Consider the following 12,058-nt stretch of genomic DNA (forward strand, 5'->3'; position numbering starts at 1 on the left):
TAGGTGGTGGCATGCCTAATAAGGGCCTGCTGCATGGCGTTTGCAGCACCTGGCTCACGTCTTGCGCTGGTTCTTTACTATCTAGTGGCTCGAGTCTGCTAAGCAGCAGGCTGAGGGCCCTATACAATGTCCCTATGACGCTGTGTAATGGCCCAATGGCCTTGAGTAACACGCCAGGTCCCTTGTGCTTCCGTTTTCTTCCTTTCAAATATGGGTCAAATGCTCTTTTTATTCAAGGTAAATTATGTTGTTAAGACTCCTTATGCAATTTGAAGATGACAGAACACTTTATGTGAACCTATATATATACATGTGAGTGTGCGGGCGAATTATCCTCTGCATGTACAACTTCATATGCAAATGATGTTAACACTATGATTTATGTGCTATTGAAGAATTTTCTTACTTAGAGAACAAGATACTGAGTGGAGGGTGTTAGACTTGGAAGAACCTTTGGATTTTGGTGAACAAGCAAGGGACATGGGATCATCGAGATGCTTAGATGGACAAAATAGAAGGAGAACAACTTAAATAATATATGAGTACATTAATATGTTTGGAATGATCTAAGTGTAGAAGGTGAATAGATTGAGATAAGGTGAAATCGCCAAGTTTGAATGTATTGCGTTGTAAAGGAAGTTTACATTATCGATGGAGTAGACAATACTCCAAGTACCTGAAAACAAAGACCTAGCTCTAAATCTATTTAATTCAAATTCCAATTATTTCAAGCCTTGGAATCCACGGAGATGTTGTGGAAAAGTAAGATGCGGTTTGATATTTTTGACTAAGTAGAGGGAGTGTCACGAAACTTTGTAAAGACAGTTTGATCTGTTTTGGGCAAATTATTAAAGAACTCCATGCAAACGTTCTGAGTTAGGTTTGCCTTGGTTTGTAGGGGGTGTTTGGTTTAGCTTTGGAAAGGGACTTTTGACCTTGAAAACCCCTTGGGGAAATGCTGAACTGTTTGGCAAGCATTCCCAATGGGCTTTCGGCCGAAAGCCAGTATTGGGAATGCTGAACCCAATTTTTTTGTCCCCAAACTATCCTCACTTATTCCGGCTTATTCCGGTTTTGCCCCAATTATTACTATTCATCTTTTGCGTGAGGGCAGCCGGCGAGGGAGGCCGGCGAGGGCGGCCGACACCGAATCGGGCTGGCGAGGGGCCGGTGAGGTCACACCACCTAGGCGATGGCTGCCTGAGGTTGCGTGACCGCACAGGCTGGCGGTGCCTAGGCGGTCATGTGACCTCAGGCGGCCATCGCTGGGGTCGCGCGTCCCTCGCCGAGGGTCGCTTGGATCATGCATCCCTCGCCGAGGGTCGCTTGGATCGCGCGTCCCTCGCCGAGGGTTGCCTAGCCTTGGGTGACAGTCGTCGGCGATAGATTTGGCTCACCGGGGGTCGCCTGACCTCGGGCGACAGTGACCGGCGCCAGATTTAGCTCGCCGGCGGCCGTAGGCCTTTGCTAGCTCCGGCGTAGGGTAGGGTAAGTTTTTTTTTAATAAAAAAGAAAATTCCCAAAGCCCTTTGCAAAAAAAATTTGCCAAACACTGCTTGAGCCAAAGTTGCTTCATAAAGAATTTTTTACCAAACACCATTTGCATTTCCCTAAGGGGCTTTAACCTAAAAGTATTTGCATTCCCCTAAGTTTCATTTACAAAGCTGAACCAAACGAGCCTATAATGAGCGTCCGTTGTGAAGCACCGACTTGTCTCTACCGAAGGGGCCACTAGCCCCTATGACTATGCATAGAGTTTTCTTTCGATGTCCGGTTGACCCAATTTTCGCATCCACATAAAGATCGTGACTCTGATGAGATTTTCGAAAATCGGGCCAAACAGATGGTTGTAGTGGAAAGTTAAGATGATTTTATAAATAAAAAATCGCTCGATGTGATTCTTGGGGCTTCAAAAAACTTATGACTATATTTAAGATGGAATTAATTAATCGGGTCAAATAACAAAATTCTTGACACCTCAAGATCGAGCAACTGCCGTTAAAAGTTGCGATATCTTGAGAATTCAACTTCAGCAAATTGAACATAGTTGGAATACTGCCAAAGAGTACGATCTAATTATATTCTTGGATCGAATTTTTAAGGAAGCTCAGGCAATTTTTGTCACACATTTTGCTAAAAAATTAAGTGTCTACAAGCATTCCGAAAATAATTGAAAAATATTTGAAAAACAGGTTTTGATATAACCGATTCCATATCTCCATCATTTGCAACATGCATTGGATAGTATTGCTTATGTGGACTCATCTATGTTATGTCGTGAAACTTATGCCATGAATCGGAAACCTGAATATTGATTTGTGTTAGCTCGTATCAGCCATGCTACATGTAGGACCAATGCATATCATTTTGCATTTATTTAAGTCATGAATTCTACGTACACGTCTGCACGTGCCACGAAATTCGGTAGTTGCCCGTCGTACATCGTAAATGGTATTTCGGTTGGAAAACTGAAAATCATCACAACAGCCTATTGCATAGACACCCAATCAGACTTGGGGAAAAAGAAGAATGGTGCAGGCACCCAGAAGCTACATTGAAAGCGAATTTAAAAAAAGAAAATCTTCTCGCCCAATCCACTGCTCCTCTACTAATAGAGATGCAATCCTCTATTTTGCACATTATTAAAAGGTCCCCAAGGGTAGGAAGAATGTTAATACAACAAGAAGCGCAAAGACCATTTGGTTTGCTATTTTGATTAGATTCACTTTTGTTATTAGAACGGTATGCATTGGACTCATGCACGCCGTTATGATTGAATTCGATGTTGTTATTTGAATTGTACGCAGCGAATTTCTGCACACTGTTCTGATTGGACTGAATTCGTTTTTGTTATTTGAGTTGAGTATGTTGGATTCACGATTGACATTCAAACATTGTCTTCGAATATGATGCTTTGAATGCTTTCATTTTTTTGACATGGCATCAGATTCAGGCCCCTTTTTGCTTATTGCTTTGATATAGATTCAATCATGCTTGTTTGACGCATTGGACTCATTTACGGCATTTTTCTTTTTCTTTGAAAGAACATGGATAATACACCATGATCAATCGGCTCCATATTCGCTTCCATGATGTTATAATTTCACTTGACAGTGAGTAACAGAGCTTTTTAGTATTCGAAACACAAAAAGAAAATATTTATGTATTTACTTTAGGAAATCTCATGATATGAGGATTTAACTAAGGAATGTGATACCGAAAGAGTGATGAGGCACATGCTAACTTTTTCTTGCACTTAACCGAATCTTGAGCCTTAAATTTTTAGCGAAAATACCACAAAAAACCCCAAACTATGCCACTTGTAACAAATTTACCTTGAACTTTTATTTGTGACACGAAAAATCCCAAACTATGCCACTTGTGACAAATTTACCTTAACTTTTTTTTGTGATACAAAAAACCTCAAATTATGTCACTTGTGACAAATTTACCCTAAACTTTTTTTTTGTGACACGAAAACCCCAAACTATACCACTTGTGACACATTTACCCACAATACTTTGGCCTATGGGCATTTTCGCCTTTTTCCTTTTTCTATTTTTTTTCTTTTTTTTTTTTTCTTTTTTTCTCTCTCTTCCCTCCGCCGGCCATGGTGGAGGCAAGCCGGCGAGGGCTGCCTTCGCCGGATCCCGCGAGGGTCGCCCTCGCCAGATTCGACGAGGGCAGCCCTCACTTGAGTCGGGCAAAGTCGCCCTCGCTTGACGCCGGATCTAGCGTCGGGCGACCCTCGCTAGATCTGGTAGAGGGAAGAGAGAAGAAAAAAAAGGAAAAAAAAATAGAAAAAGGAAAAAGACGAAAATGTCCATGGGTCAAGTATTGTGGGGTAAATGTGTTACAAGTGACATAGTTTGGGATTTTTCGTATCACAAAAAAAGTTCAGGGTAAATTTATCACAAGTGGCATAATTTGAGATTTTTCGTGTCACAAAAAAAAATTCATGATAAATTTATCACAAATAGCATAGTTTAGGATTTTTGGTGGTATTTTTTCAATTTTTTATTGTCGCTTTAGTCTAGCTGACTTTTTCGTTCGCAATCAACCTAAAAAAAAATGATTGGTGTCAACTCCTAAAACAGTTAAAGAATTTGGATCAAAGTGGCTTACCCTGACCTAGAGTTTGGGTGGAATTTTCGGATTTTTACTCTCAAAATTATAAATTTTTCTTTTGAAGAATCCGCGAGGGACGCTATAGTGATTAATTATGTCATATGTTTTATCAATATTTTTGGTTTCATGTACATGGAATTAGAGGAGACGTGACTAATTGAAGGATTTCAGATACTTTATGCTAAAGATTGATGACATGCACGATGAGGCTATGATCCGAAGTTTGACGCTTATGGTAGTGCAAAACTATAGCTTTAGTATTTTATCTTTTAGACGAGGGCGAGATTGATGACATACACGATGGGCCGGATATCATTGACTTTTGGGTTCACTCGGGTTGTTTTGAAAATACCGACTGTTTCAATGATTTACTCACGTTAATAGGGAGAGCTCACAAATATGTTAATAATATTACTCTAATATGGAAATAACCCACTTTTTTTTCGAAATTACCAACTTCATTCCAATAAAATACCAACATTTATTTGTGGAGTTTAAATTATGAACTGTTACATGAAATTACCAATTTCATTTGGTCACTTACCAACTTTTACTAAATTATCTTAAAATACCAACTATTCCATTGATTTATCCACATTTCGTTGGGGAGCTTTTCAACGGATTGAAATTACAAGCAAACAAAGATTGATAAGTGGACTGAAATAAGAGTGGTGAATTTTTTTTTTTTAAATGTTACTAACTTTAATATGCTGATGACATTCGCAAATAAATGTTGGTAAATTGTTAAAACATGTGGCAATTTTAGAAGAATTAAATAAATGTTCGTCTATTAATCAAATAAAAGTTGATAAAACTAAAATTATATGGTAACTTAACCATAGAAGCAGCTGGATATATTGTAGGCTAAATAGATGAACGGTCAAATTTAGCTAACAAAGGATTTTGAAATCAAAGTACGCTTACCACGAATGTAATAGAGAAGGAGATTGGAGAGCGTGGGTTTTCCTGGACAAAAGGAAGCGTTGGGACTCGTGCGTTGTCCCTCTGCAATGGCATTGTTGAGAAAAATATTTGCTTTTCGGTCGCCGACAGCAACACGCACAAAGACGAGGCAGGCCTCTGCACTGGAACGTGGGGTATCCACAAAGTGACGTGTCCGCAATCCACTCTCTTTGCCGTCAATTCTCCGACTCCATTTGCATCTGCTGCATGCTGTGCTGTGGCAGTGGCACTGGAAATGGGTCAAGGCGAGGAAGTCAAGACCAGAAATGATCCCCAAGTCGAAATTCAGGTTGTATACTTGCTTTGTCCTTTTCACTGCTAGTTGGTGGGGGAGGATAGCGAGCAAGCGAGCGAGCTTGTCATGGGTCATGAATGCAGGAAAGAGGGGAGATATTCTTCTTCTATAGGTCCAAGGTGGAGAAAGAAGCAGCTCACAGCGCCCTTACATAGTCCTCCGTGCCGAGTCCCGTGAGAGGCCTGTCCAGGAGAAGCAAGATCCCCACTCCGACAAGGAAGGCTCCGACCCAGGCTACTGTCCAAGGTGGCCACGGTAGCCAGGTAATGATGGTCACAAGAACCACGACCCAACAACTTGTCTATGACCACCTCGCAATTTCACAGCCTCTTTGTAATTGCCAAACGCAGGAAGTGAACATCGAGAAGCAGGCACCGTCGAGGTTGATAGTGATGGGGAAGAAGAGTCTTCCAGACCCAAGCAAACGGAGCCGACCTTACTGGGGATTTGTGGAGATGGTCACCACCAAGATCGACGATGTCAAGTCAGCTCTAAAAGCAGGTGCGCTGCTTCTGCTCTCTCTCTCTCTCTCTCTCTATCTCTGTGTTTGTGATTCAATTGAATAGTCGGATTTGCTTCTTGCAGAGGAGTACGACACTTCCACGAGGGGACACCGAAACCCGGCTGCGGCCAGAGCGTTGGGGGAGGGCGTGTACCGCATACTTAGACACAAATCACGCGGGAAGAAGGCGCACACGCTCCTCATATACAAGCTCGAATTCCCTCCAGAAGATGAGAAGCAGGAGCCCCGAGAGTCGCTCAACGTCGACAGAGAAGGATCTTTCCTCATCCAGATCAAGAATCCCGATCAGCACGGGGCTGGCCCTTCCCAGTTCAGGGGACTCCAGAGCAAGCGCAAGGCGGTGTTCCCGGCCCACCTGCAGGGGCAGTTTGGGCAGCTGAGGTACAGCCCAGCTGATCCGCCCGACTTCCTGAACTACGAAGGGTGCGAGCTGCTGCTGACATCGGCATCGGATGACATAGAGGAGGAGCTGGGGTTAGAGCTCATACCGGAAGGGGAGGCCGATCCCTCCTGTGCCGATCTGCTCAAGACTTGCGGGGAAACTGCACCCGTGGATGCCCTCCTCAGGGAGCACCTGGGCCTGAACTTCATTCTTCTCGACACTTTTGGTCCGTGTTTAATTGGGAGACCAGTGTTTCGTGTTTCAACTGCAGTTGGGCATGTGTAATATATATGGTCCACTAATGATAATCTTGCAATTTAATTTATTTCATTAGCCCGAATGGCTCTAACCTACTTAGGAATGGAATGATGATTCCACGGACAGAGCAGCGGAAAGGCAAATTCGAAGAAGTTGGTGGAATCCCCCCATTCGATGATTCACAATTGGAACCAAACATCAGAAAAGGGATTGGACATTGGAATTGGGAACCAATTCCAAAAAGTTTGTTGGATATGGAGATAGACGACCGCAATATACAGCAATAGACCCTTTCGAGATTTTTAAAATATTTCGTGTCCTTTTTTCAGTTCTCAAAATTCCAGTTTAATTGTGTTTATTTTCGAGTTCTTATCAGATTAATGCATTGCCGTACTCAATTTCATATGCCTTGCTCCTTCACCCTTCGTGTCCGCCGAACTAGCAACGGCCATTCGGCTATGCCCACTGAGGTGCCGTGCTGGGCTGGACCCATTCGGAGAAGGGCCCAAGCCCAAGCACGTGGTCTGGCCATGCCATGCTTGGCCCGGCATCAAAATTGCATACAGGAGTTGGTAGATTGGACCTCCCAAGGATAGCAATGCCGCTGGAGAGTTTGCTGGGCCTGGATAAATTTAGACATACAGAGGGCGGATTCCTCTCATTCTCGAGTTGGAGGTATCAATCTACTTCAACATCTGGTCCTGTTAGACAATGAATTTGTGGAAGAAAGTTTTAAACTCTCTAGTTTGTGTTATCAAATAAGAAACCCACAGTGGTGTCGTCAAGTCACTTTGATTGCATTGTAGGCCTCACAAACATTTCCAGCTTGCTATGGCCTGAACTAGTTCATTTAACTTGCAATTTTATTTTTTGCAACTGTCAAATGAGGTCAAGAAATAACTTGATCTTTTTTGCTGTGTTAAGTTGAATCTTTGTCATCCCCTCACTCATCATCTTGCAAGATGATGAGTTACCTAATGTTGGCGTTTATCTACAGCGTCCGTTTCAAAGGGACTTTCGATACTTAACTTCAATGACGATGAATTTTGGAAATTGCAGAAGAAGATTTCCCCTTATGTGGCAAATTTCCGATTCTCTCGTTCTTTTAGCTCAAAACTTTTGCTTGCCTTGGTTAAGTTCCTTCTGGAGGATGCAGTCATACTGGAGAAGCCCATTGTCAAGGAATAACCAGAGAAGTTGTCTCATCCCTCTGAATGTTAAGTGTCCTTTAATCCCCCGCACCAAGCTAATTAGATTGGAGTTGGCCTGACTCAGTGAATATAATCAGCTTGCCTTGATTGGGGTTTGTGACGTCTGTCGTCTCCATGTTTAGGCATCATTGCCCATGTACAAATGTGATCCCTGATGTATCTAACATGCATGAAGAAGTTCGAACGGTGGTACCGTGGTAGCTCAATTTAGATTCTTCCCACTCCCAGGTATAACCAAGAGGAATTGTTCAAAAAGGCGAGCGGACATCTTGATTCCTGAAGAAGGCTTTCTATCTGCCACAGAGATATTTCACTCTAGTGTTCAGTTTATTGCGTTGCATGGAGAAAATAAGCTTCCATTTTTCAAAATTTGGCTACGGACTCCAAGTTCCTTAAGGTTCACATGGTGTGGAATGCCAGAATGAGATGTAATGGAGCCAATCCACATGATGCAGTCGAGCAGGGCAGCTATGTGGTCAAGGCTGACGATAAATTTTTATGAGTTGTGTTTGAATCCGTTTACAATAATAGTTGAGTGAAGGGAAAGCAACCGAGATCGCTCCGTAGTTCCGTACTAGAGTATAAAATATGGGAACGAGGTATGGATTAAGTGATGAATCTGTGTGAAACTAAATGCGAAGAAAAAATTGCAGATGCACTGGAAATTGAAATTACATGGAAAGTAACAACTTTGAAATGGAAATACAGGGAAATGAGAGCGTAAGAATCGAAAGTGCAACGAAAGAAAAAGTAAAATGAAAACAACGGTAGAAAAAACTCTTGGAGAGTATTGCGTGCGTCTCTCTCTTCTCCGATTCCTTCGTCCTTTATACTTCGTGGAAGTCGTATCTTCTCTTCCAATTTTCCCTCCACCGCCATCAAATGCACATCCCACGTTGATAACCGCGCGATAACTTCCCATTTCTTCGTCGTTCTGACCAAATCTCCATCCATCGTGACCACTTTCCACGTTTGCATGCTTTCCACATGCAAGAGCGTGTGATGTTGTTCTTGTTCGACTTTTCTTCGCATGAAATGTGCTCTACACACATGAAATTATTCGCCCGAGCCTCCTCATGTAACTCTCCAGCCACAACCTTTGCATGCTTTCTTGGTCGAACTCATTTGCTCGATATTAAGTTGAGAAATGGGGCGGGGCTGATTATTTCCTATGTTCTAGCCAGCAAAGTTAACGCTAATTAAAATGGACACATAAAGTACCTCAATGTTAATAAATGGGCAAAAGCGGGTACTAAGAGCGGGTTACAAGTTTTCTTGAGTAAAGAAAATGAGAAGAACAAGAAGATAGAATGCATTGTAATCAAGATCAGCGAGTTCATTTACCTACGAATTGCTTCCTTAGCAAGTTTCGATCATTCTAACAACAAAAGCTGCAAGCCAACCCTACCATCCTCATCTCTGCCGGTCGAATTGGAAGTCAGCGTAGTCTCGGTGCGCATGCCATGAGGGAGAATAAGCGTAGGATTTCCCTTTGATACAATATGACTATGTTCCTCACTGCTCCTTTGACAATCCTGCAAGTCTTTCTGTACATCTGTTTTGATCAAACTATCTATGTGCATAACTGGACTCTCAACTTCTAAATCTGTTGATTCAAGAACAACCTCGCGGAGTAAAGCTGGATCGATTAGCTGATTGTCTTGAATCTCAAAACTTAAATCGTCACCCAGTGGCTTGCATATTATTCAGAATCTCCACTTTTTCACCATTGTAGACGATAATGTTAGGCTAAAGTGTACATGACTCCCATCAATTTGACCGAAATCGACGTCTCCCCACAGATCATATGGTGTGAAATACCAAATCAAGATTTGATCTGAATTCGTTGTTGTGAAGATCCTTCCTCCTTTGCAATCCCTCATTTCGCCATTCACATGTGATAAAATCTCCAATATCGGACACTTTCCTTGTCCATTATTACTGAAAACGGCACAAAGAGTCAATACAAGAAACTTGTCATACAAGTCCTTCGAAGCCATGAATGATACGGAACTCTCTTCAATAGGGAGGACTCACTTTGGCATCTCTCCTCCAAGGAGACAAATTGTGGAATCAAGAGGTGTCTGTTATATAGATAGACCATTAGAAAGTACCGAAGTTTGTTATTAGTAGTGTACTCAAACAGAAGAATTCATTTTGAGTTTAGTGATTAATCCTAGTGAATTCCACTTCAAACTTGAGCTCTCTAAATGAGTAGAGATTCATTGATCCTTGCTTGCATTAACATACGACTCTCATGTGATAGAAATCATTCCCATAAAAGTATGGTAGCCAACTCCATTACATGCATACACATACAGAATCACTTTATATTTGTTTGCCTTTCTTGCGCCTTTGCATTTACTACTATTGTAATATACAAGAACGCAATACATCCAGCATGTACTCCGTGAGAGAGAGAGAGAGAGAGAGAGAGAGAGAGAGTCTAACCTGGTCCAGAGAGGGAACGTCAGCCACAGTCAACACTCTACGGACAAGAATACAAGATGAAAATGAATCTCCATATTTTTGCAGAGATTCGCAATTATTAGCCAAAAGATGCTTCACAAATGGTGGAAGCTCCGGTATCTCTTGCAATTGATGGAAATATGAAATTGCATATACGATCAAATGATCACGGTTACGAATAGATGTGGGAAGGCAAGAAACATTGCTTGTCACGCCCCGCACTCCTCGGCGCGCAACATCCCTCGTAAAGGTCGATTCGTGTGCGACGTCCCAGGACGCGTCGCCGACCCAACACCCAACACAGAGATATAAAGCACATGCGGAAGTAATTAAAACCACCCGTACAATAAAATACACATAATCCAGGATAGCCATACAACAACTAGCACGGATAAATATACACTTGTTTTGACATCGGGAAACATATACAATATTCATAAACAGCCCACACTCAAAAATCAAAAGCGGGGTACGTGGCTCGGCGATCAACCACTATATCTAGCCGGGGCTCCTCCCAAAACGTTTCAATACGCCTGCCATCCTCAGGGCTGGGGGTCTGAAAAATTGGGTTTCAACAACAGTGAGAATAAATCTCAGCGAGTAATTCCCTAAACCTAAATTAGGCTAAAGTGCACCTCCTGACGAGTACTAAATCAACACTCCAAGCAAATCATAATTGACTTAGGCCCTCGGGCCCAAATCCAACACTCACCTTGCCCTGCAGGTTAGGCACTTACAATTCAAGCATAAAACATAGGATCCAGTCGCAGCACATGTACACATCATTTGGTCACGACGCATGTCATGCTTATGCTCGTGCTCATACGCGTGCTCACGCCCCATCAATGCATTTTCGCACGCTTGCACTCTAGCATACTTGCCATTTATCAATTTCTCCTCCGACCCGCGTTAAACGCATCAGGTCCGACCCGCGTAAAACGCATCAGGTCTATCACTATCCAACACTTCCTGGCCCGCGTAAACGCATCAGGCCCAGTGTCTCTAGCCCGCGTAAACGCATCAGGCGCAACACCGATCTCCATATACGGACCGAACCCGCGTAAACGCATCAGGTTGGCCGTCTTCCGGCAATCCGGGCATCGTCCCGCGTTAAACGCCTCAGGACGGGTTCACTACCCCGCGTAAAACGCATCAGGGTTTATTATGATCACACATTCACAAGCACCAATTTTCATCTGAACCCCGCGTTAAACGCATTAGGGCATTTTAGGTGATCACAATGCACATGTCACTCGAGCACACTTGTAAATGCACATGCCGTGCCAATGCTCGTGATGCAAACTCATGGCTATAACGTTCACATATGGGCATTCACTTGCACCGCACCACTTACTCAAATCACGATGCAATCATGCGCATTTGCACCACGCATATTCAATTTCATAAATCAACATGCCCAATCAGACAATCAATTCAAATCAGCCATGACATCAACTTGACACACAATCCATGCACAATCCACACAACCGGGATAACAAGAACCCTCGCATTCGAGGCCCGCCAAGCTATTCCATTCTTAGTCCCGCTAAACAAGCAACATGACATCCTAAAATCAATCACAACAAGGCTCATTTAGCCAGTCAATTGATCAATGCGATCATTCCCGGTAATTGCACAATTAAACTTCAAATTGATCACGCCCCGCCTAAATCAAATCCTGTCGTGACCAGCCACTATACCGCAATGTCTAGGCCAATAAATATCTTCAAAATGTCCCATTAAACTCCCCAAACCATCATTCTAATCAGCCACCACAAAGATCAAATGAGGCGCGCACTAAAATCCATATTTAAAGTCCGAACTTACTC

General features: G+C 42.8%; 1 pseudogene; it reads left to right on the forward strand.

Moving 5' to 3' along the window:
- Nucleotides 1-5,326: 5,326 nt before the first annotated feature.
- Nucleotides 5,327-6,587, forward strand: LOC130136957 (uncharacterized; annotated as a pseudogene).
- The last annotated feature ends 5,471 nt before the right edge of the window (nucleotides 6,588-12,058 follow it).

The sequence above is a fragment of the Syzygium oleosum genome, unplaced genomic scaffold, assembly GCF_021117445.2.
Source record: "Syzygium oleosum isolate NSW1041296 unplaced genomic scaffold, Sole_v2.1 Sole_v2.56, whole genome shotgun sequence".
Classification (NCBI taxonomy): Eukaryota; Viridiplantae; Streptophyta; class Magnoliopsida; order Myrtales; family Myrtaceae; genus Syzygium; species Syzygium oleosum.